Raw genomic sequence first — 26,808 nt, forward strand, 5'->3', positions numbered from 1 at the left:
AAGGAAGCAGGAACAACAATTTTAGAACCTTTGAAAATAATACCATCTTCTGTCAACAGTTCATCTCGGTTAGGAAAATATGATTGCACTGCAGGTGATAGACTAGATTGCTTTAACTACCGTCCAACATTGATGTAGTGATTAAGCTTTTGCGAAATTGGTTCAGTCATAGTGTGGTCTCTCAACTCAAGTCTAGTGGTGGAAAAATTACGCACTGACGTTACATCAAAGTCAAAAGTTTTAGCATCAGCTGTTCTGTGGTACTTCTAGGTGATCTTTATAAGGTATCCGAGCAGTTTACCTTTAGTGTAGACCATTTTGAAATTGTACTTATGCAACTTGAGCATCATTCTTTGTAATCTTGCTGGAGTGGAATGCATAAGCTTCTTTCGAATGGTAACGAGATGTCTTTCTATTCTCATGTTGCAGTATTCATTACAGTAGGGAGGTTGCTGCCTGCAGCACCGCCATCCGGCCAGTATACCAAAGTCTTTGCTCCTGGAGAGTACGTGTGATGTCCCTTGTCAGGGCCGTAGACCGATGTAGGGTATAAAAGTGATGTCTGCACATTCCCTCTAAGACGTTCACTGTGGCAGAAAAATTCTGGACTCCTGTTTGCCAGTTCGGAAAGCAGAAAGCAGGTCGCATTTTTTTCAGACCGGTTACAGTTTCTGTTCGAGACCAGATGACCACTTCATCTACCAATACAGATAAGTGACCTGTTGGCTTTTTTCTTTACCTTTGGTAACTGTTAAGACGTACATGTCAACTTGAAAGGGGAAGTGTGCTTGTGGGAGACAAATTCCTCACAAGGGACGGGAAGTGCATATTTTACTTAGGCAAGGCCAACAACCATAACATTCTGCCCCATTTGCAAATCTTTTGTCCCCAAGACTCTTCACAGTCACATGTCCGCATTAAAATTGTGTTTAGAAAATCTGAGATTGTGACGTCTTGCGCTTGGGATGTAAGGGGGAGTAGGCCCATCCGATGAGCCGCCGAGGAAGAAGGCCAAGAAAATTAGGCCGGAACCCACGCAGTGCCTCAGGTGTCTGAACAGATTCTTGAGGCTGATTGAAAGCCCAGGCTCTTCTTAGATCTCTGTTTTCAAACAAGGCCTGGGAACCTTAATGGAAGCTGGGATGGTAGAAACTTCAGGTACGTCCGCTGAGGCAAATCAGCCATCAGACCCTGATGGCAGAGGGGAGCCACAACTCAGTCGGAGGACCCTGCTCCTACACTCCCACCCAAATAGACATCACCTCCAATTCTTTCTCCACTGGCTACCCCTTTGAAAAGAAAACAAAAAGTTAAACATTGTGAACCTCGACCAGTTCCTGGTTGGGAAGTATTTTCACAAAGTCTCTTCAAGGCCTTTTAGGCTTCGCAGACACAATTACCTCCTGGCCCCTCTCCTCGACCACCCTTAGAGGTATCAGAGGACGATTACTCCTCTTCAGTGGAATCTATTAATTATGAATCTCAAATTGACTCCCCCAAGGACTTCACTACCCCAGAGGAGGAGGACTCCATTACTCCTGAGTCACCAGGGGAAGAATTCACCTTTGGAGACACAGTCTCCCTCATGAGGGAGCATTTTAAGTGGCAGGCATCAGAAGCATCTGACACCAACAAATGGAGCAATCTTCTCCTGCTGTGCCCCCATTACTGCCCGCTTTCCAGGAATCATTTTTGGCTGCCTCTCAGTCTCCAGACTCACAGCATCCAGCCTCAAAACGCCCTGACCGATTCTATAAGGTCCCCCAGGAAAAACAGTTCCTCTTTAAAAGTCCTCCAGCAGTTCTTGCAGTCTCTGCTGACAAAACCTCAGGGCAGTTACCTTCAGCTGCTCTATACCCCACGGATAAAGACAGAAAATTCATGGAAAGATTGGGGAAGGAAGTGCATCTACTCAGGCTATAAGGGCTCTCAACTGTCAAACACATATGGCTAGGTATGTCCTGGATACCATCACCAAAGCTTCTGTCCTCCTCTCTGAGGTTCCTGACTTCCCCATTAAAGCACAAATCAACACCCTGCTTTCCACAGCATCTCAAGTGACTAGGCATTCCATTAAGTGCAGTTATGATGCTGTGGAAGCCTCATCCAAATATGCTGCATCAGGATCAGTTTTGAGGCAATATTCCTGGGTGAGGCTACAACCTCTCCCTATGGATGTTCAAACAAAATTGCTTGACGCACCCCTGGACAGTAAGGCTCTGTTTAGCCAAGCGTCTTGCAGAGCTTCTCAAATCCCTTCAAGAGGAGGGAAAAGAACTACAAAACCTTAAGCATTTACTGGTATCCCCTATACCAGGATACTACAGGAGCTACCCACAAAAAAATTATATGTTCTGTAGTCCATGTCTCGCCTTCATTCTTGCATATGGGTTCGGAGCCTATCCTCTGCTCTGACTCTACCTATTACAAAGCTCAAAGTCTCTTAGTTGGCTTTTGGCTAGGTAGGTATCCCATAGTGCACTAGTACAATCCCCAGATCTCGTTTGCCACGTCTATGAGTTCAGAAGTGTTTCTTGCTTGGCCGTGGCTAAGTTTCAACTTTTTTGTCTCATCACTTTACTGATGTTCATCGTGCATACAGCTGCAGTAATCACAGATGGGTTTTCTGCCGTCAGGCGGTCCCTCGGTCGAGGTTTTCTGCCGTCAGGCGGTCCCTCGGTCGGCCGAATTCCAAAGTCTTGGTCCGGCGTCGGTTGTTGTCGCTTTCTCTTTTGACGTCAGTGAGGCCAGAGTATATAAGACACAGCCGACGCCATGTTCTTCAGTCTTTTTTGCCGCGCGGTGCCCGAAGCAGAAGCAGTTCGCAAGTGCCGGTCGGCCAGCTCCTGAATTACGAATATTTTGGAAACCGAAGTCTTCATTAAAGCTAAGTAGCCCATTGGGGAAACTTTTCTTGCCTCAGACCGATGTCAAAAAAAGTTAATAATTGTATTTCTTGTGGGAAGCAAATACCGCATAAGGATTTCCATTCCCTCTGCATACCTTGTTTGGGCCCAGACCACGACGTCTCGGGCTGTCGCTTTTGCGCTACCTTCAATAAACGCACTATTAAGCGTCGGGCGGAGTTCGCCCAGCACTACTTTGGTAAAGCTTTTGATTATAAAATGTCGTCGGACACTCCGACTAACGTTTTGTCCAAAAAACGCAAGGAAAAGGACCGACACGCGAGGCCAGCGGTCCCTGCCGACACCACGCCAAAACAGGCTACACGTGGTCCAGTTCTCAGCGAGACGCCTTTGCAGTCCCGGACTACCGACGACACTCCTTTGACGGTGTCCTCTGTACCCGAGACCGCTGGGACCTCGGCCCTTTCCCAGACTACAACCGAAGCCTCTGCTAATGTTGAGCCTACTAATGTGGACAGGTCCACCTCCACCCATGGTGTATTTAGGCCCTCATCTTCTTTTTCAATTAAGGCCTTTACTAAATCCAAAGCAGCAAGGCATCCCACGAGGCCTGTTGCACAGGGCCCATCTCCAGGTCCCATGCCTAAAAACAGATGCTAAAATGGCTGAGGATTTAATTACTCTTATCAGAGGTTCTCAACCCCCTCCAGACAAGAGAGCCAGAGTGGAGGAAGATTCACCCTCTTCTGATCAGGGATCCATTTTATCAGAACATTCTGATGCAGAGGAACACTCTTACTCTCCTTTTGAGGATTCGGATGCAGAACAGTCCATTCCTTCTGTATCCCCTCCTGAGGATTTTTCCTTTGGGGAAACCTTGCACACCTTGAGGGAACACTTCCATTGGGAAGGCCAAGACTTTTCAGATTCCAAGAAAAGACTTGGGGAATTTCTTTTGTTACCTCAACACAGACCTCTGGCTATACCCCCTGTTTTGGACATACTGGATGATGTCTATTCGGAGGCTTGTCTTAACCCGGATTCTCTGCCTCCGGCACCGGTCAAACCTGATAGGTATTACAGAGTACCCAGCTCTCACCAATTTCTCTTCAAAAGCCATAATGCTGACCCTGAAACCATTTCACAAGGCCCCAAGGGATTGAAGGCCTCCACTGCCAAGAATCCACTTCCTGCAGAAAGGGAATCAAGATCTTTAGAAAGGTGGGGTAAAAAGGTATATACCTCTGCCACCCTAGCCATGAGGGCCTTAAATTGTCAGTTTCATATGATTAAATATCAACAGTACCTGTTATCACAATTAAGGAACAAAATGTCTGAACCTGAACAACCAGATTTAAAAGAGTTACAGGATATGATGCATAGTGCGGAGCAAGTGGGTAAACACACCTTACAATGTGGTTATGATGCCCTAGAGGCCTCAAGTAGAGCGGCTGCTACAGGATCAGTCATTCGCAGACATGCCTGGCTTAGGGAACAAAATTTGCCTGATCATGTGAAAGCTAAGCTTCTAGATGCTCCTTTACAAAAGGATGTACTATTTGGTACTAATGCTGAGGACATACTACGGAAAATGGAAGAAAAAGCCAAATCTATGCAAACTGTCAAAGCTTTTTTACAGGTCCAATCACCAAGTTTTAGCAGAAATTGGCCTTCAAAAAACTGGTCCTTTCCAGCCACTGACAAGCCCCAAAGAGGTAGATACAGACGCACAAGGGGCAGAGGGCAATCACAAGGAACATATAGAGGTCGACAATGGCAAACTCCAGAACCAAGAGGTGGCGAAGACAGTGCACAACAATACAGGAAGCAAACCCAATGACTCCCTCATTTCCATGCCAAGCATGTCTCAGCTGGCAACACCTTTGGGAGGGAAACTAGCATTATTTGCAAGCAATTGGCATATTGTCACAACAGACAAATGGATCCTGGATATTATAAACAGAGGCTACAAATTTCAATTTCACACTCTTCCAAAAATGAGAGGCATGCCAAACCTGCCACAAAATCAAAGGGCAGAGGCACAACTGCAAATTTCAAAGCTCATAAGCATGAGAGCTATTCAAGAGGTACCTACTCACCAACAAGGTCAAGGTTTTTATTCAAGACTTTTTCTGGTACCAAGGAAAGGAACCGACTGGAGACCCATTTTGGACTTATCCATCCTAAACACATTTCTACTCGTACCAAAATTCAACATGCTCACATTACAGCAGCTTCTTCCCATGCTGGGCAAGGAGTTTTGGCTGGTAACATTGGACCTCAAGGAGGCATACCTGCATGTCCCAATCAGACAAAGCTGCAGAAGATACCTCATATTTCTTGCAGGTTCAATCCACTATCAATTCTCTGCATTGCCCTTTGGCTTATCTACTGCGCCCAGAGTATTCACAAAGTGCCTGGCATCAGTGATTGCCTACTGCAGACTTCAAGGGATACAAATTTACCCTTATCTGGACGACTGCCTGATCCAAGCGGACAGCAAGCACATACTTCAGGAACATCTGGCATATGTGACACGGTTACTGCTTTCTCTGGGATATACAATCAACAAAGAGAAATCAAGGCTAACACCATCTCAGAAAATAACTTTCCTGGGTGCCAACTTGGACACAAACACCCAGATGGCCTACCTTACACCAGAAAAACAGGGGCAACTATCTCAGTACTTCAAAATACTAGCAAAAAGTACCAGGCTTACTGCAAGGAAAATCCTGCAGGCTCTGGGATTCATGGCATCTTGCATTCTTTTAATCCCATGTGCAAAGCTGCATATGAGGAAACTTCAATGGTACCTAAAAAACCTATGGTCTCAACACAGTCACAGTTTGGAAACAATACTACCAATAATTCCATGTTTGCAAAAGGAATTTCTATGGTGGGCTCAAGCATGTCAAGCAAACACAGGTCTCCCATTCTGCAAGCCTCAAGCAAAGCAAGTCATCACCACAGACGCCTCAGCCTGGGGGGTGCACATGACGGACAGGTGCATTCAGGGCAAATGGTCCCAAAAGGAAAAGCACCTTCACATCAATCAAAAAGAAATGCTAGCAGTAATAAATGCAATTACAGCTTTCAAGGACTTCCTGCATCCAGGACAATTACAGATAAGAACAGACAACACCACAGTAATGTAGTACATAAACAAACAAGGAGGAACACATTCATACCCCTTGTGCAGACTAGCCATTACTCTTTGGAACTTGGCTCTGGAACGGCAAATCGAACTTCAAGCACAGTACTTGCCAGGATTGGAAAACACACTGGCAGACAATCTAAGCAGAAATTTGACAGATCCACACGAATGGAAGTTACATCCTCAGGTGTTTACAGAAATAATCCAAGCGTGGGGGAGGCCAGACATAGATCTTTTTGCCTTCCACAGGAATCATCAATTGGAAAAGTTTTGTTCGAGGACCTTTCATCCAAAGGCCTGGAGAGTGGACGCCCTCTCATTCAGTTGGACAGCATGGACAGTTTACGCATTCCCACCTCTGCCTCTTCTGCCCAAGGTGCTTTTGAAAGCAAGAACAGACAAACCGAAGATGATACTGATTGCTCCAGATTGGCCAAGGCAACACTGGTACCCACTCCTGAGGAGCCTAACACATACTCCTCCCTGGTCCCTGCCTCTAATGCCTCTTCTGCTGACTCAGCACAGCTACAAAACTCTTCACAGTCAGCCGAAAACACTCAATCTCGCTGCATGGAAAATCCCTTAACACCACAACAGACCCTACTCTCCAAGGAGGTGCAGGATGTCATTTTTGAGGCCAGAAGGCCATCTACTAGAAAAGCTTACTCCGCAAAATGGAAGCGGTTTTGCTCTTGGAATGAGAAAAGAGGCCAGGACCCTAGAAAACTGAACTTGCCTCAGGTATTACAGTATCTAGCTGAGCTGCTGAACAGTGGACTTTCATTTTCTTCCATAAAAATCCATGCCTCAGCCATTTCTGCAGAATTCAACACGGATCCCCCTTTATTTTCTCACCCACTCTTACGACAGTTCCTCAGAGGGGCTAAGAATATAAGACCACCAAGGAAGCAACCAATACCAGCCTGGGATCTTAATTACATACTAGAAAAATTAACATTGCCTCCTTTTGAACCAGCTGCCTCAACAGATTTGCAATATTTGTCCTGGAAAACAGCCTTCCTTCTGGCTATCACTTCAGCTCGTAGGGTTTCTGAACTACAGCCCTCATGGCGGTGCAGCCTTTTCTCATTTTCCATCAGGACAGGGTTTCCCTTCGTACCAACCCATCATTTATGCCTAAAGTAGTATCCAGGGTAGCTTTAAATCAAGCCATACACCTACCTACCTTTTACCCCAATCCTCAAAACAAAGGGGAAAGGCTGCTACACTCTTTAGACATCCATAGGCAGCTACGTTATTATTTGGACAGAACAAAGTCCTTCAGAAAATCAGAACAACTCTTTGTGTCCTATGCTGTGGGGGCTCAAGGGAAGCCAGTTACAAAACAGACTATTTCTAAGTGGATAGGCCACTGCATACGGTTTTGTTATTCCTATCATGGGAAATCTGTTCCTACAGGTATCAGATCACACTCCACCAGGGCCACAGCTACCTCTACAGCCTTCCTCAGAGGAGTTCCTACCAAATATATTTTGGAGGCAGCCACTTGGAGTTCTGTACATACCTTCACAAAACACTACCACCTGCCTTTATATTCCAGAACAAGAGCAGGCTTTGCCACTGCTGTTTTGCAGGGCATTCTGGCTCAACCCAGTTCCTCCTAGTACCTACCACCCTGTGCATAGCTTTGGGACTCTACCCATCTGTGATTATTACTGCAGCTGTATGCACGATGAACATAGTAAAGTTTTGTACCTACCATAAATGTAGATGTTCGAGTGCTAATACAGCTGCATTACAGGTTTCCCTCCCTCCTTCCCCGCTTGGGCATGGGGCCTAACAACCTCTTCACACTACCTGACTGGGTTATCCAGATATGTTTTATTTGCTTGCTACCACTGATTTTGGATTATATTGCATTGCTTGTATATGCATATAAGCATTATTTATGTATTGCCTTCCTTCTGGGGGCACCTGACATCTGGGGCAAGAAAGACTGAAGAACATGGCATCGGCTGTGTCTTATATACTCTGTCCTCACTGACGTCAAAAGAGAAAGCGACAACAACCGACGCCGGACCAAGACTTTGGAATTCGGCCGACCGAGGGACCGCCTGACTGCAGAAAACCCCAACCGAGGGACCGCCTGACGGCAGAAAACCCATCTGTGATTACTGCAGCTGTATTAGCACTCGAACATCTACATTTATGGTAGGTACAAAACTGTACTTTTCTGTAGCTAGTTATCTTATTACTAGATGGTGTTTAATAGTGTTAGAGGTGTTTAAATAGTTCAGAAGTGTTTTTGCTCGTAAAATTAGTTTGTTGAGAACTAGTTGGCCGTTGTTGTTCTCCGTTTGATATCCTGTGTGTTAGTTTCTTGTTAACATTGATATTTCTTAGGTCCACGTTTAAGACCTTGTTTTCTAACTTTATCATATATATATATATATGTATATATATATATATATATATATATATATATATATATATATGTATATATATATATATATATATATATATATATATATATATATATATATATATATATATATATATATATATATGTATGTGTGTGTATATATATATATATATATATATATGTATATATGTATGTGTGTGTGTGTGTGTGTGTGTATATATATATATATATATATATATGTGTTAATAAATCTATATATGTAATCGTGTGCAGTGTTTTTGCTAGTCTTGTTACAGAGTCTTCTCTTCGGGCCGCGTTTAGGGCCTTTGTTTTTTCTAATTTTTAGAAAAGTTAAGCTTGCGTGCAGTGTTGTTTACTCGTTTCTTTGACTGCTATTAGTTTCTGGCCTTTTTCTATGACTTAGCCTATCTAGCTAGGTCCGTTTAAGTTAGAGGACCTAGTCCTCATTGTGCTTGTGTACCTGCTTTTTGCATAGCTCTTCAACATGTCTAAAGAGTCTAAAGACCACAAACCTTTGGGTTTCAAAAAATTTATAAAGTGCTCCCAGAAGATGTCAACTATGGATGGCCATAGTAATTGTGTATATTGTCTCGGAGCCATTCATTTGCAGGAAACTTCTTTATTCTGTCATTCCTTTAGCTCCAGAGTTCTCCAGGAGTGGAAGAACAAGTTTAATTTTGAAAAGTCTCCTCAAGCCTTCCTTCGAGGAAGACCTGGCGAGTTGTTCTTCATCCAAATCGCATTCTTCCAAAAAAGAGAAGGTTAAGTCGGCCAAGAGGCATTCTCTGGCGCCAACTAGTTTCTCGGAAACTCCTCAGAAACCATCAAAACTTGACAAGACTTCTACCTGCTGGGCTCCACTGTCCTTGGAGCCAGTTGAGGTTGTCGATGTTAGCACTTCACTGTCAGCCCCAAGCCTTTCGGAGCCGACTACTGAAAAATTGCATCAGAGCTGGTCCAGAGATCCTTTGCCGGTTTCCCCAACCTTAAGATCTCCAATTTTACAGAGATCCAGATCGCCTACCCTGTCATCCAGATTCTCCAAGAGCCTGTCCGAGGAAGATGTGGAGAAGGTAGCGCTTACACTTCTGAAGTAGTCTGCTTTGCCCAAATTGTTGTTGGCTAAGACCCAGTCGGTTCCAGAGCCGCCTTAGTCCATCCTCCCTGTTGTGGTTCCTCCTCCGTGCCAAGTGTTCGGTGCCACTTGTGGAACCCTCGTTTCCAGCTCCCCTTATGGCTGTCTCGGAGCCACGTTCTGCTCTGACACCTTTGGCTCCATCCATGGTGTATAGGAGCCGAAGCTCACCGGTCGGCCCCGACACGGACACTTGGAACCGAACCTCCTGGGTTCCAAGTCTCCCTCTCTGTGCGTCGGCTAGGGTGAGCTCGGACCCTACATCATCTCGGTGCCGGTCGCTCTGGAGCCACTGACTACCTCTGTTTCCTCGGAACCGGGGCTGTCTGAACCGGAGAGATCTGCTTTCGAGATGATGAGTGTGCTGTTTCACTCATCAGCTCCATGCAAGGGTACCGTCGCCCTTCTCCCCTCAAGCACCGACCTCTGTCTCAGCATCTACTCTTGTCTCTCGACAGCAGAGACCCGCAGTCTCGGGAGCCCCTGTTGGGTGGTCCCCAGTCTTCCGAGACCTCCCCAGAGTATCCTTCTTAGGAGCCCCCTCGGAAGAGGACATGCAAGAGGAAGCATGTAGACTCCCAGGATGAGTCCATCACTTCAGACACTGACTTCGAGGAGTCAGAAGGGTCCCCCAAGTCGTCCTCTGATGATGTCTCCTTTGTAGACATCTTAGAGATCCTTAAGCAGAGAGGTGGCTGGCCCACTGTAACCCCTTCTGATGAGGAGTCGGTGTACCTGAAGGCTTTCGGGTCTCAAACTTCAGCCTAGTGGGTGTCTCCATCTTTCAGTTAACTTTTAGACCTGGTTAGTTGGAAGGTGTGGGAGACTCTTGATGATGTGGAGCCAGTTCCCAGAAGACCCAATAAATTTCTGTCTGCCCCTAAAGAGAGAGATTTTTTTGTCCAAGGGCGTGCCTGTCTATGCCATGGTGGTTGCGGCGGCCACTAAGAAGGAGCTAGCGGAGACTTGATCTGTCCATCCGCCGAATAAGGAGTCTCGAACGATGGATAGATAAGGGAAGCGTATCTTTTCTTCAGCGGCTTTTGCACTCAGATCGCTGAACTCTCACACATTTTACAAGGCTTCAAAGAGATCTCCTCAAGGAGTTAGGAGATACTCTTCAAGGTACATCTGCTGAAGGAGTCTGCTCAGTTGTCCACCTTAAATACCATCGTGAACTCCTCCATGAGGCTGATCTCTTATGCAGCCGATGAGGCTAGCAGGACAACGGGTTCAGGAATTTCCCTTAGGAGACACTCCTGGATGCGCTTTGTAATTTTGCGACCCTTTCAAGTCTACCTTTACCAACGCCCCCTTTGACGGTTTTTCATTGTTTGAACCTAAGGTTAAAGATACACTCACCAGGTGCGAACAAGAAGGGAAAACTCTCTCTGCCGTGGGAGTACATTTTACCGTCCCCTCTAGACCATATCGTAAGGGTCAGAGAGGTGGTAAGATGTGGTTCAAGAAGTGCCAGAGATTTTCCTGGATGCACAGGGTGACTCCTCCTTCACTGGCAGAGGAGGAGGAGCTAATGGTACATGCCGCCGTAGAGGCGGGGGGGGGGGGTCCGCAAAACCAAGGAGGCCATGATTCATTTTGAAGCCGTCCCTATTAGCGCTCCTGATGTGGGGCCTGGCTGTGCTTCTCTGGAGCCAGTCGCGGGTCGTCTATCTTTGTATCCAGAAGCCTGGCTAAATATCACCCAAGACAAATGGGTACAAAGAAGAATCACCAGAGGTTACTCAATACCCTTTTCTCTTCCACCCCATACTCCCAGGAAGATCCCGGATGTTCCACCCAATCACAGGGATCAAGCAACTGTAGAAGTGCAAAAGCTGCTTGCAAAGAGAGTTTTCCAAACCGTCCCCGCAGACCAGATAGGATTTGGAACTTACTCCAGATTTTTTTAATGCCAAAATGTACAGGGGACTGGTGGCCCATCTTGGACCTCGGCAAACTAAAGGAATCCGTAAAGAAGGTCAAGTTCCGGATGGTGACACTGCTGTCTATACTCCCTCTGTTAGGGAAAGACAATTGGATGGATGTGCTCCATAGACCTCCAAGATGCATATTACCATATAAAAATGTGTAGAGCATCGAAGAGCCACTTACACTTCTGGCTGGGAGCCAGTCACTTCCAATTTCGTGCTCTGCCCTTTGGTCTCACCACAGCCCCCAGCGTGTTCACCAAATGTATGGCAGTAGTGACAGCTCACCTGAGACTTCTAGGATTCCAAGTGTTTCCATACCTGGATGACTGGCTCCTGACCGCCACCACCAGGCATCTACTCCTACAAACCAGAGATTCCACTATCCAGCTTTGTTCCCAGTTGGGGATTACAGTAAATTGGGAAAAGTCTGCCTTATCACCCTCTCAATTTGTGACTTTTATAGGCGCAGAAATAGACACAGTCGCCATGTTAGCTCATCTACCTGCAGAAAGAGTGCAGACCCTCAGACAACAAATCCTCCGTCTACTTCCTTTACAGAAAGTCAAGGCAAAGACAGTGCTGAAACTCTTGGGTACCATGGTCTCCACCGTAACATTAGTCCCTCTAGCCAGATTACATATGCAAATTCTCCAATGGCTTCTATCTTCCCAATGGTCCTTTCAACAACTGCCTCGATCTCACCACATCATCATAACAGAGTCTTGCAAAAAGGACCTTTGTTGGTGGATTCAACCCGGCTAACAGGCACTCCATCCCTTCCTCGCCAACCCGTTGCTACTGTGACCACAGATGCCTCACAGATAGGGGGGGGGGCATTATCTAGGCAGGACTGTCCAAGCCACATGGCAAGATCACTAGGCTCACCTGCATGTCACTGTCCTAGAGATGAGAGCAGTGCTTCTAGCGTTGCAAGCACTTCACGACTTTCTTCCTGTAGAGACGATAGCAATCCAATCAGACAACATGCCAGTGGTATGGTATCTCAACAAACAAGGAGGATCTTACCCCCTTTGTTGAGAGGCCCTTCGTGTTTGGGAGTGGGCAATTTCTTCCCAACGCTTTCTAGTGGCAACGCACATCCCAGTGACAACCAATGTGATAGCCGACAAGCTCAGCAGGGCAAACTTGATGCCTCATGAGTGGTCTCTGAATTAGGAAGTAGCGGAACAGATCTTCTGCAAATGAGGACAGCCTTGCTGCGATCTCTTTGCCAGTCTGATCAACTCCAAATGCAGCAGCTACTTTTCCCTTATCCCCCCTCCAGGGGAGCCGAGAGACGCACTTGTTCACGATTGACCCCTGGGACTCCTTTATGCTTTCCGTCCCTTTCCTCTCGTATCCAAAGTGATTCAGAAAGTGAAGCAAAATGATTCTCATCACTCCTTTCTGGCCTTGCCAGATTTGGTTCCCCTTTCTCGGGCCTCATCTACTAGATGATCCATGGACTCTGGACCCAGTGCCAGACCTCTTGACACACGTCAGACTCCCTTCACCCCTGCCTCCACACCCACAACTTGACTGCGTGGCTGCTCCAATTCCATCCCCTGTCAGGCTTCATGATTTTTCACCTGCTGTGACCCACATCCTCACATCTTCGCATAAACCTTCCATTAGGAAGTTATACACTAGCAAATGGAGAAGGTTTTCCATCTGGGCTGAAGAAAGGAATGTAGATCCTTACACTGCATCCATCCCTATGGTTTTAGAATTTTTGTCTGAACTTTTCCATCAGGGATCTGCTGCTGCCACAATTTAGGGTCCAGTTGGCAGCAATATCTAATTTTCATTTGGGTCAACATGAGTCTAACCTGATGTCCCACAGATTGTGTAAAACCTTCCTTAAAGGTGCTACTTTGCTGAGGACCGCCCTTTCAGGAACCGGTATCTCCCTGGAATCTAAACTTTGTTCTGTCCAAGTTAACTTCACCGCTCTTTGAACCTGCTCATCCGTGCCTATTGAAATTTCTGTCTTACATCAGCTAGATGAGTTTCAGAGTTACAAGCATTGTCTATTAAGCCTCCTTATTTGATTTTCCACAAAGACAGAGTTTCTCTTCGTACAAATCCTTCCTTTATCCCTAAAGTTTGCTCTCACACTAATTTGAACCAGACCATAGAATTGCGTATGTTTTTCCATCATTCTAACTCAGCAGAATACAAATTTCATCAACTGGATGTTCACAGGCCGTAACTGTTCTACCTTCACAGGACTAAGGAACTCAGAAAGTCAGACCAATTGTTAGTCTATTCTAGACTAGGTCTGCCAGTCTCTAAAGTGACTCTGTCTAATTGGATTTTGAGCTGAATTTCCTTAATTTACTCCAATGGAAAAACTGTACCGTTCAAGACTAAGGCTCATTCTACACGATCCCAGTCTACATCTGCTGCCTTCCAAGCCAGAGTTCCAATTGACAGTATTTGTGCAGCAGCAACTTGGGCTACCTCTCATACCTTTATTACTCATTGCAAATTGGACCTGACCACAAGGGGTAGAGCATCCTTTGGTTCCACGGTACTCAAGTATTTTCCCGTGAGCCACCCAAGAATAAGGTGCTAGGGACGCTGTCCCATATGTAAGAATGAAGGCGAGATAGGACTACAGAACATAAAGAAGTTATGTGCTCGCCATAACGTTCCGTGTTTGTAGTTCATCTCGCCCTTCATTCTTACGAGCCCACCCACCTACCCCCGTCTTGGAAGGATCTGGAGACAGGATAGTCTTACCTTGCTAGGGTGGAGACCTTTCATTATTATTCTTTCTGAATAACCTTATTGTTTCTGGATAATCTTAGTTCTGTCTATCTATAGTTTAGCAGCAAACAAGGTCTGGGGATTGTACTAGTGCACTATGGTATACCTACCTAGCCACGAGCCAACTATGAGACTTTCAGCTTTGTAATAAGCAGAGTCGAAGCCGATCCCATATGTAAGAATGAAGGGCGAGATGGACTACAAACATAGAACATTATGGTGAGTACATAACTTCTTTTTTGTGAGAAGACAGTCCTCGCACACAGCTCATCAGTCTAAGGGATGTAGACAACCAAGAAAAAGCTCTGCTCCCAGGTTTCCCCCCAATGCTTACACCACATCCTTTCGAAGTCTGTCTGACCAATCCAGACCACCTCCACTGTGACTTACCATCTTTAGACCTAAACACCCCCCTATCCCTTCATCTCACCCTCTCCCTACCCTCCTGGCGGATAATCACATCAGAACAATGGAGCCTCTCCATCATTCAGAGGGGATATTTCATGACTTGGTGGATGTTACCACCCTTCCAGGGTATCCCCCAACCACCAAAAAACCAAACCCACCTTTTTCCACCCATCGTTCAACAACTCCTAGCTCAGGCTACCATACAACAGGTACCCTGCCAACAAAGAAACACAGGCTTCTACCCCAGAATGTTTCTGGTACCAAGGAAAGATGGCCCATGGAGGGCTATCCTAGACTTATCTTTCCTAAACCTCTTCCTCAGGGTACCCAGCTTCAAAATGATTACCTTACCCCTGCTCTTACCACTCATTCCAACACAGGCTTTCATGGTAGACCTGGATTTGAAGGATTCCTACATGCACATTCCTATACATCCAGCTTACAGAAAATTCCTCCACTTTGCAATAGGTTCTTGCCATTTTCAATTTTCTGACTTGCCCTTTGGACTTTCCACTGCTCCGCGAGTGTTCACAAAGTGTCTAGCCCCCTTCATTGCTCACTGCTGGACTCTGGGTATACAGATATACCCATATCTAGACAACCTGCTCATCCTTCATAAAGACCACCAAGTTCTTCTACTCCACCTACAATAGGTATTGTCCACCCTAACTCAATTAGGGTTTACCATAAACCACAAAAAGTCTCACCTGACCCCCTCTCAAGACTTGGTTTTCTTGGGATGCAGGATCAGAACAGGCAGAATGAACGCCTTCATCCCAGACCAAAGAATCCTACACCTTGTAATTCAAACAGCAACGAACGACCGAAATATATTAAATCCCAGGCCAAGCAGGACAGAATTTATGCCTTAAAGGGTTAACATTCACTGGCTGTGCTAATTGGTATCATTATTTATTGAGGGTATCCAGATGATTTAATTGTTCTGAAGAAGCCTGGCATTGCTCTGGGAGACGGTGCTTAACTCTATTATTGTAATTTGTTATATTCATTGAACGTTGGCATTAAACGTTTTTAAGTCCTACACCTTTGTCTATACTTCAAAAAACTCCTCACCCGCTCTTCCTTAACAGCTCGGGAATTCTTGAGAATGTTAGGCCACTTGGCATCCCTTATACCCATGTTATCTCTGGCAAGACTCCACATGCGAAAAATCCAGTGGATCCTAAAATACTTATGGAGCCAACACTCCCAGCCCCTGAACTCACCCCCTCCCCTACTTCTATGTCTGAAGAGGGAACTCCATTGGTGGGTTTCAGCACTTCACCTCAACCAAGGACCCCCCTACAGGTTCCACCCCCCTACAACAGGTCTCCACAGACTCATCAGACTTGAGGTGAGGTGCAGTGCTTCTAATAAACCATAATCAATTCTCTGTGCAATGCAGATGGTCCAACCTAAGACAAAAAAAAAAAAAAACATAACATCAAGGAAATGAGGGCTTTACTGTTAACCCTTCTAACATTCAAATCAGCTCTTCAGCCAGGAACCTTAAAAGTAATCACAGACAATACTGCTGTCCTGTGGTACATAAACAAGCAATGGGGAACCAAGTCCTACCCCCCCCCCCCCGTGCAGCGTGGACATCCAGATATGGAACCTAGCATCATCGCTCCAGATCTACCTAGTGGCAGTTTATATTCCCTCAACAGAGAATGTCATGGCAGACAAACTCAGCAGAACTTCATCTCTCTCTCACAAACGGATGCTTCAGAGAGAGGTATTCCTGGACCTTGTTCACAGGTGGGGTATTCCACAGGCATATCTCTTTGTCTCCCCCAGAACAGACAGATGCCCAGCTTATGCACGAAGGACCCACATCCACAAGCTTGGAAAGTGGATGCATTCTCCTTCTCTTCGGAGGGAATGTAACTTTACGCCTTCCCTCACTTTCTGATTCAGAAAGTCCTCCTGAAAATCCAGAGGGACAAACCCAAAATCCTGTTGGTGACCCAGTTTTGGCAAAGACAGCATTGGTTTCCCCTCCTCCACTTACTAGCCAAGGGCAATCATCACAGGTTACCCCACCAAATCGACCTGCTCACATAGGACAGGGGATCCCTACTGCATCCCCAGGTGAACAATCTGAAACTGACCTCATGGGTGATAGGGTTCTAATCCCCTACAGACACATATATTCAGAGGATGCACTCAATGTTCTGCAGAAGGCCAGAAAACCCAGTACCAGGAGAACCAAATGGGGCAGATTATCCAGGTGGTGTCAATGGAAAAAACAGGACCCTTTGTGTGAGCTACTTCATTCAGGACTAACTTACTCCTCTGTCAAAGTCCATTTATCTCCAATCTGTGCTTGTATGCTGTTATCACCTCCTCTGGCTTCTAGATTGGAATTCAAGCTTTTTCTGAAAGGGGTACTTCATATCAGACCCCCAAGAAAACCTGTACCCCTCCTTGGGACCTGAATTTCGTACTCGAAAAACTGACATTGCCACCTTTTGAACCAGCCCATTCAATATTGCTGAAACTCTGCACCCTGAAAACAGTTCTATTCTACTAGTAGCCCTCACCTCCACCAGGAGGGAATCAGAGATACAAGCCCTTATGGCTACCTCTCCTTATCTTATTTTCCACAAGAACAGAGTTGCTCTCAGGACCAACCCCTCCTTCATGCCCAAGGTGGTTAATGAGCTCTCATTAAATCAGACCATTAACCTTCTGGTTTTCTACCCTCATCCACAGAATTCCTCCGAGAGAACTCTCCATTCCTTGGATGTCCACAGGCAACTGAGGTATTACTTAGACAAAACCAAACCTATTAGAAAGTCCGACCAATTATTCATCTCCTTCCATCCGAGAGCTCTAGGGAAGGCAGTCTCCAAACAGACCATTTCTTCTTGGATTTCAAAATCTATTACCATGTGCTATTCCTATCATGGAAAATCCTTGCATGGTCATGTCAAGCCTCACTCTACCAGGGCAGCTGCCTCCTCAGCTGCCTTTTTCAAAGGGATGGACTACGTTTCCATTTTAGAAGCAGCCAGTTGGACCTCTCTACACACTTTCACCAAGCATTACAAACTGGACCTAGCCTTGAAAGCTAGAGCAGGGTTTGCTAGGTCAATTCTCCAAGGCCTCATTGACCACGAAACCCAATCCTCCACCCAGGCTCATACCTAAAGCTCTTGTACTCTCCCTACTGTAATGAATACTGCAACATGAGAATAGAAGAACATAGAATAGTTGTGTAAGAACTTACCATAGCCTCGGATATCCTTCTCTTCCATGTTGCAGTATTCAGTCCCTCCCACCTGCTCCCTCTACCTTACCTATCTAACATAGCAGGGCCTATCTGTGGGGACATAGTCATGGTCTTCCCCAGTCCCAACACAGCCTACTTACTACTCTAGGTCTAGTCTACACGCAAGTCTAAGTTTCTCCGTAGTAGGACCCTCTCTTAACTCAGAGGAGTACTACTGTATGCAGCAGTTCATTCTGAAAAGGGTATTTGTAGACCTTTTTTACCCTATGTTGGTTTATGGCCCTGATAAGGGACATCACACATACCCTCCAGTAGCAAAGACTTTGGTATACTGGCTGGATGGCAGCGCTGCAGGCAGCAACCTCCCTACTGTATTGAATACTGCAACATGGAAGAGAAGGACATCTAAGGTTATGGTAAGTTATTGCACAACTATTCTGTTGATCTGTTTCAATCTGAGAAGCACTACCATAAATATAATTGTGAAACTTGGAACATGCAAAAACTATTGCCAAAAGCTCTTTCTCAATTTGTGCATAATGCATCTTAGTCTGAGTAAGTGTCCTAGATGCATAGACTACTGGTCTGCTCTCCTTGAAGTATGACTGCACAAAGACCAAATTTTGAAGCATTGCAGGAAAGAACTGGTTTATTCACATCATAGTACCTTAACATAGGTGGAGTAGATATTTTCTGCTTAAGGTCATCAAATGCCTTTTGATGATGATCCAACCATCACCATATAACATTTTTGCGTGTTAACTCTCTCAAAGGTGCTGTCAACTCACTGACGTCTGGTATAAACTTGCCCAAATAGTTGAGCATGCCTAGAAAACGCTGTAAACTTTGCACACTGTCCGGTGTTGACATCTCTAGAATTGCTGTTTGATAGGGTCAGGTCTTAAGCCTATACTTTTGAACAAATGTCCCACCTAGATTACTTCTGGTAGTCTGAATTTGCACTTTAGAGGATTGAGCTTCAAATGTACTTCATGTGCTCTGTCTAGAACTTTCTTTAGGTTTCTGTCATGCTCTGCATCGCCATAGCTTCCACTAATAGATTGTCTACTATTATGGCACAAGGCTAACCGGAAAAAAATTGTTCCATTGCATGCTGAAAGACTTCACTTGCAGAATTTATTCCAAATGGCATCCTTAGGAATCTGTATCTGTCAAATGGAGTACCAAAGGTAGAAATGAGGATTTGCAATCAAGCATCACTTACCAAAATGAACTCTCTGCATAGAAAATACAGTGGCATTTGGTATTAGAGCTGCAACTTCCTCAACTGTGCCCATTGGATGATATGGTCTTTATAATGCTTTGTTCAAATCTCTAGGATTAATGCATATTCTGATTTCGTCTGAGCCTTTCTTATGAGCTGCTACCATGGACAACACCCATTCAGTTGGTTCTGTGACTGGACAAATCACACCTTGCTGCACCATCTTATCCATCTGAGCTTTGACCTTATTTTGCATTGCTATTGGAACTTTTCTTGCTGGTCTTGACTACTGGAGTGACCCCTGGGTCTAACTTCATGGAATACACAACTGGAAGTTTGCTCAACTTTGTCATCGAAACCCTCAGCATACTCTCTTCAGAAAAACTTGAACTTGGAACTGCACTCACATGATGAACTTCTTTGCAAAAGGAAGCAGATTCATTCTCAATCTCAAACTGTCTTTGAGACCTAGTAAAGATTGCTGTGGTTGTCTGATTACGTTGAGTAATAGATTGTAACAGTTCTTAGCCAAATAACATGAAAGCATTACTGAACCTTCAGTTTGAATTTCCTCACTTCCATACGCAACAAGTCTCGCACTGCTGGTTACATTGAGTTTGTTCCTTGGTCATCACTTTTGTAAATGTCTGCTGATACATTATTTTTTGATCCAGTGTCTAGTGTGAGCTCTGTGGGTTTTCCATTGATTCAGAATGTACAAAACACTTCACTTCTTGTTAATAAGTTTACTGCATTAGCTCTTTCTCCAAGTACTGATACACCATCCACATAGAAAGCTGACTGTTTTGGTAATACTTGATCAACTTGCTTTTTTATGCTACCTTTCTTTACAACTGAGTGAAGCTTACTTGATTTGCAAAACTTCTGGAAATAGTTCCATTTATTACACTTGTGGCATTGCACTTCTCTCTTTTGGATTCATGATTTGCACCACAGTTGCAACAGTTAACAGTAAAGCTAGACTTTGGTTTTGCTGACTCACGTTTGTGTTGCACTGAGCTGGTGGTGGAGCTTGCACTTTTTCTAGAATCTTCTTTGGAAACCCTGTGGCTACCCCTTTCTTAGGCCTATTTCTGTTTGGCACATGTTGCATAATATCTACATTTGCTCTGGCGCTCATCGAAACCATGCTTTTGTCACTTGTAAGCATGCTAGTATGTCTTTCTGTCACCTCATGGACCTGACAAATCTCTATTGCTTTACTCTGTCAAATCCCTGACACAAAGTAAAATCTTTCTCACTGCAGCACTATTAATATCACACACAAGTCTATCCTATATTAGCGGATCTTTCAAATCACCAAACCAACACGTTTTAGCTTTGTTTCTCAAGTTAATTATATAAGCTGCAAATGTTTCCCCTGGTTTCTGATCTCTTGTGTAAAACAAATACCTCTCTAATGTAATGTTCTTCTAGGGGCTACACATCTCTCTCAACTTGCGCTTCAAACACTCTGGGTCTTCCTTGTTTCGGTGTGCACAACAATATGGCGGTCTGTACCTTCATACACTGCTGGTGCATATACAAATGAACGTTCTCTTTCTCTGGCCTCAGGTCCTGCTAAATTTAGCAAAATGAATGCCCTTATACGTACATCTCTATCTGCATAAGTTGCTTGTATAAAAATATCTTACTGTTGTTCATATATTCTTTAGTTCTCTGCAGTATTCTGATCAAATACAAGGGGTTGATGTTTTTGAAATCTGTCTGCCATATTAACACGTACCAGAGAAGGGTCTTGCAAATATATATGAATATACACATAAACACATGTGTATAAGTAATTGGCATAAACACAATTTGTTCAATGCTATTGTACTTTCTCTCTCTGAGCTTATCGGAATTATGCGAATGAAAAACCACGTAGTACTTTCAAGTAACTGGGATTTGCAAAAAAAACTTCTCTGGCTTCTTGATACTCTATTGCACTTTGCAAAATAGCTTTTTGTAGATTTCTCAGTGCTTTACTGTACTTTGCGAAATAACGTTTTGAACTTTTCTGTACTTTACGGAGCTTTGCAGAACAATTTCTCAGACTTTTGTGATGCTTTCTGAACTCTTCGATTAATAAAAGCAGAAATGCTGAAATCATTTGCTTTCGGAATTGGGAAAGGCAAAAATGCTGAAGTCATTGATTATCACTCGCTATGCTTGCGGAATCGGTAAAGGCAGAAATGCTAAAATCATTTGCTTCGAAATTGTTAAAGGTGAAAATGAAAAAGTAGTCCCTTGGAACTTTTATCATGCTACAGTCTTACATCACCATTTGTCATCACTTTAAGAAACATGATACAGGTGAGCAATTCATGAGCACTGTAATACTCTTGTAATCTTTTGTAAGAAATACCTTTTTTTTCTTTTTCAATGCAAGAAACTTATCAAGCAAATAAATTAAATTTCTGTTGCCCAAACTCAATATCTTTTGAAGTTTTACCTTCGCTGTCATTTTTACATCTCATGGTTCCAAATGCTCTCTTTTCCATCCCAGTTCTGACACCATATTGCTTTCGTGTTGGTACACGAATAAACGAGTCTTCTTGGGTTCTGTTTAAGTAGCTTTATTCCATACCAACACATCACTGTAAAGGCTTACTGACTGTGACTAAGTAACTTGTATACAAACTAACTACTGCGATCATACATGCTCACTCACTGGCTGCTTCTACAAAATGGCACAAGGGATTGCATGTGTCTGGAATTTATACGTGCATGCACAGCCTTGCATGCTTCTTAAAGACAGCGGACACATGTTACACTGTGATCTATACCCAGTAACTGCCTGGATGATTCAGTTTTGATACATTTTAGGCACGTCTTCTCAGGGGATGCGCAGCAGATAGTAAAGGGGGCAAGATCACTTGCTGCTAGAAAATCTCCACTTTTTGTAGTGGGTGCCTAGCCAATAACCAGAGACCTATCAGATGTTATGTACCACTGATGCTGAAATATTGGTAGGAGTTACTAGTCTATGGCCTTGTAGTCATCTGTCAAGGTACACTTTTTGAGGCCATTTCAGCATGTCTGCCCATCGACCCTCCACTTTCTTCAATGTCTGTAGTAAAACAGTTTTTGAAAGGATTTTTTACACCATGCAAATGGGTTGCTCCTTCTTGGGATCTTAACTTTGTGCTGGAAAGGTTAAGCACTTTTCCTGCACATTAGGCTGATTTAAGGTTAATTACATGGAAAACTATTCTTATTCCTCTGACATTTACAAGAAGAGTATTTTGAGTTGCAAGCTCTCATGGTAGGTGAACCCTATCTGGTATTCCATAGGGATACGGTGTATTGAAACAACCATGGGCATGAATGATGCATTTGTTCTTGGTCTGCATTGAATCAAGCCATGATCAATACATCACTGTTCTATCATGACCCTCGAAATCAGGGAGAAAGTATTCTGAGTACTGAGGATGTGGATGGCTCAGGTACTATCTTGACAGGAAAGAAACAAGTCCTTTACAAAAGCTGGTAAAGGGGATGTCCTCAGCTGTTGCCTTTTGTTATACCATGGTGAATCACTTACAGGCAGATCAGGGAGCACACACTACAAATGTTTTGTCTTCTTCAGTGGCATATTGAAAAGGGGTGAACTATAGAAGCCTTCTAGAGGCCGGTACAGGGTCATTTGTGCATTTTACAAGCCGCTACAGACTAGATATTTTGTCTAGATACAAGACTGGCTTTGGTAGTCAGCCTATATAGACTAAAAGTTACTGCATCAGTGGGAATGATGAACATAATAGGCTGCATTTACCCATAACAGTAGTAGTTTGAATTCTTCACTGCTGTATCCACCCTCCAACCCCATATTATTGTATATGGTTACTGTTGGGGGAATAGTTTGTTTATTTCTTGTTTGTTTAGTTCAGGATGAGTATGCTGCAACTTAACTTTCTGAAAGTCTTGAATAATTTCCACAGTGTTGCTTGGTCAGCATGACTTGGCAAACTCATCAGCCAGAGTGGAAGTGTGGGATAGAACCAGAGCTTTTAGAAGCTGGCCAGTTGTGTCTTGGTCAAGACACAACCCATATAGTCCTAAGGCTACTGCAGGAGTGACGATTTCGAAAAGCTGCTATGTGCAACTGCAATGTATACAACTGTTGTTTCTTTTTGCAGCCATTTTTATTAGCAGTAACTGAAAGATTCTTGAATCTTTTTATGTCTGGATTTTGTAATTTACTCTTTTTTTTCTTTTAGTATTTTAGTGCACAAAAGAGCTAGTTTATATTCTAGTTAAATATACAAAGTAGTAAGCTGTATACTGTATTGGCATTTGAAATTTGCTCACATTAAAATTGTCTCTGATCTCCACCATGCTAATGTTTGAAATATGCCCATTAATCTGAATTGTGGTCCCCTCTTCCTACTTGTGCATCATGCTAATGCAGATGTTCATCGTGTTACCCTGCTGCAGTCATTACACTTGGGGTTATCCTGTCGTCAGGCGGTCCCGCAGTCGGCCGGATTTCCAAAGTCTTGGTCCGACGTCGGTTGCTGTCGCCTCATCCCTGACGTCAGTGCGCCAGAGGTACATATACTGCAACCGACGCCATTTTCTCCAGTCTTTCTTGCTGCGCGGTGCCCGAAGCAGAAGCAGTTCGCAAGTGCCGGTCGGCCGACTCCTGAGATTTTCGTATTCGAGTTTCAGACTGAAGTCTTCTATAAAGCTAAGTACCCCGTTGGGGAAACTTTTCTTGCCTCAGACCGATGTCAGAAAAAGTTAACAATTGTATTTCTTGTGGGAAGCAAATACCTCATAAGGATTTTCATTCTTATTGTATACCCTGCCTAGGCCCTGATCACGACGTCACTTCTTGTCGTTTTTGTGCTAGATTTAATAAACTCACTATTAAAAGACGATTTGATTTCGCACGACACTGTTTTGGCAGAAAATTTTATTAGAACATGCCGTCGGAGCTACCGACTACCGGCATGCACAAAAAGCGCAGGGGTAAGGATCGACAGCCCAGGCCTAAGCCCGATTCCGAGGCCTCGGTTGATCCGGTCTCCGGTTATCAGTGAGGCTCCGACGCAGCCTCTGACTACCGCAGTTGAGGAACCCGAGACCGCTACGGATATTTTGACGGAATGTACTAGGCCGACGCAGCCTTTTACTTCAGGCCCTACCGACGACTTACCTCCCAAGGACACTGGTACTTCTGAAACACCTTCGCTTTCTGAAGGCGTTTTCAGACCGACTCTTACAGTTAAAACGTTTTCTAAACCAAAGACTCCTTCCAAATCGAAAAAAAAAAGCTTCACTTCAGTCTCCTGTTCAAGGCCCTATGCCTAAGAAACAGATGCTCAAGATGGCTGAAGATCTGATTTCTCTTATCAGGGGTTCCCAGCCTCCTCCTGAAGGAAGGATTAGACAAGAGGAAGAATCTGCTTCCTCTGAACAACTGTCTATTTCTTCGGATTCCTCTGAAGACCAAGACTATTCCTTCTCTCCTTATGAAGATTCTGATGCTGAGGACTCTATTCCCTCAGCTTCTCCTCCAGAAGATTACTCTTTTGGGGAAACTTTACACACTATGAGGGAACATTTTCACTGGGAAGGTCAGGATTACTCTGATTCCAAGAAAAGGCTCAGAGAGTTTCTTTTACTCCCCCAACACAGACCTCTAGCCATCCCTCCTGTTTTGGACATTGTGGATGATGTTTACTTAGAATCCAGTTTCAACCCTGATTCTCTGCCTCCTGCCCCTGCCAAGCCTGACAGATACTGCAGAGTACCTGATTCCCATAAATTCCTTTACAAAAGCCCAGTAGCTGACCCAGAGACTATCTCCCAGGGTCCCAAGGGGGCTAAGGCTTCCATGGCTGAAAATCCAGTACCTTCTGAAAGGGATTCAAGAGCACTAGACAGATGGGGGGGAAAAAGGTTTACACCTCAGCCACTTTAGGTATGAGAGCTCTAAACTGTCAGTTCCATATGCTTAAGTATCAGCAATTTCTGATCTTTCAGTTAAAACAAAAGATAACAACCCTTCCTCAACAATCTGAATTGAAAGAAGTATAGGATTTGTTGCACGCCACTGAGCAGGTGGGCAAACATACTTTACAATGTGGGTTTGATACTTTGGAGGCCTCCTGCAGAGCAGCGGCCACTGGTTCAGTTATACGTAGGCATGCCTGGTTAAAGGAACAAAGTCTGCCTGAACATGTTAAAGCAAAACTACTGGATGCTCCCTTGAAGCAGGATGTTCTTTTTGGTGTTAAAGCAGAAGAAGTTTTAAAGAAAATGGAAGATAAGGCAAAATCAATGCAGACAGTCAAAGATTTCCTACAGGTACAACCCCCTCGCTTCAGCAGAAACTGGCCAACCAAGAATTGGTCCTTTCCTGCCACTGACAGGCCTCAGAGGGGTAAATACAGGCACCCAAGGGGCAGAGGACAACCACAAGCTCTGTATAGACCTCGCCAATGGACCACTCCAACCCAGAAGGGAGGAGAAGACAGGTCTCAAGCCACCAGAAGGCAAACTCAATGACTTGCACCTCCACTGGCCAAACAAAATTCTCTTGTCAGCCCCCCTAGGGGGAAAACTAGCATTATTTGTACACAACTGGCACATGGTCACAAAGGACAAATGGGTCCTAGACATAATTTTACGAGGATACAGATTCCACTTTCACACCTTGCCAATAAAAAGAGGAATGCCAAACCTGCCACAAAATCAAAGGGCAGAGGCTCACAACCAAATTACAGCTCTCATGGCCATGAGAGCCATTCAAAGGGTGCCAACTCAAGAGCAAGGCCAAGGATTTTACTCAAGACTATTCCTAGTACCCAGGAAAGAAAATGCTTGAGACCAATTCTGGACCTTTCAATTCTAAACACTTACTTACAAGTTCCCAAATTCAAGATGCTAACACTACAGCAGCTACTTCCCATGTTGAAAAAGGAAGCATGGCTGGTAACGTTGGACCTCAAGGAGGCATACCTGCATGTCCCTATCAGACAAAGTTGCAGAAGATACCTCCGTTTCATTGCAGGTTCAATGCATTATCAATTCTCTGCATTGCCCTTTGGCTTATCTACTGCGCCCAGAGTATTCACAAAATGCCTGGCACCAGTAATTGCATACTGCAGACAAAGAGGAATTCAAATATATCCATACCTGGACAACTGTCTCATCCAAGCAGAAAGAAAAGACATTCTCATACAACATCTGACTTTTGTGAAGCATCTACTAAATTGTCTGGGGTACACAGTAAACGAAAAGAAGTCAAAACTAGTACCCTCACAAAAAATGACATTCCTGGGTGCCAGCTTGGACACAATGGCCCAGAAGGCTTATCTTACACCAGACAAGCAATTACAACTGACTCAATATTTCAAGACAGTGGCAACAAAGACCCAATTAACTGCAAGAAAAATTCTGCAGGCTTTGGGCTTCATGGCATCTTGCATTCTGATAATACCATTTGCAAAACTACATATGAGGAAATTACAATGGTTCCTAAAAAGTGTATGGTCTCAACACAGCCACAGCTTGGACACAGTGATATCTCTCATTCCCTGCCTACAACAGGAATTTCTATGGTGGGCACAGGCATGTCACCTCAACAAGGGTCCGCCTTTCACCTTGCCCCCACCCAGGCAAACTATCACAACAGATGCTTCAGACTATGCCTGGGGG

This window comes from Protopterus annectens, chromosome 8.part0 (genome assembly GCF_019279795.1).
Source record: "Protopterus annectens isolate FY-2018-M chromosome 8.part0, PAN1.0, whole genome shotgun sequence".
Classification (NCBI taxonomy): domain Eukaryota; kingdom Metazoa; phylum Chordata; order Ceratodontiformes; family Protopteridae; genus Protopterus; species Protopterus annectens.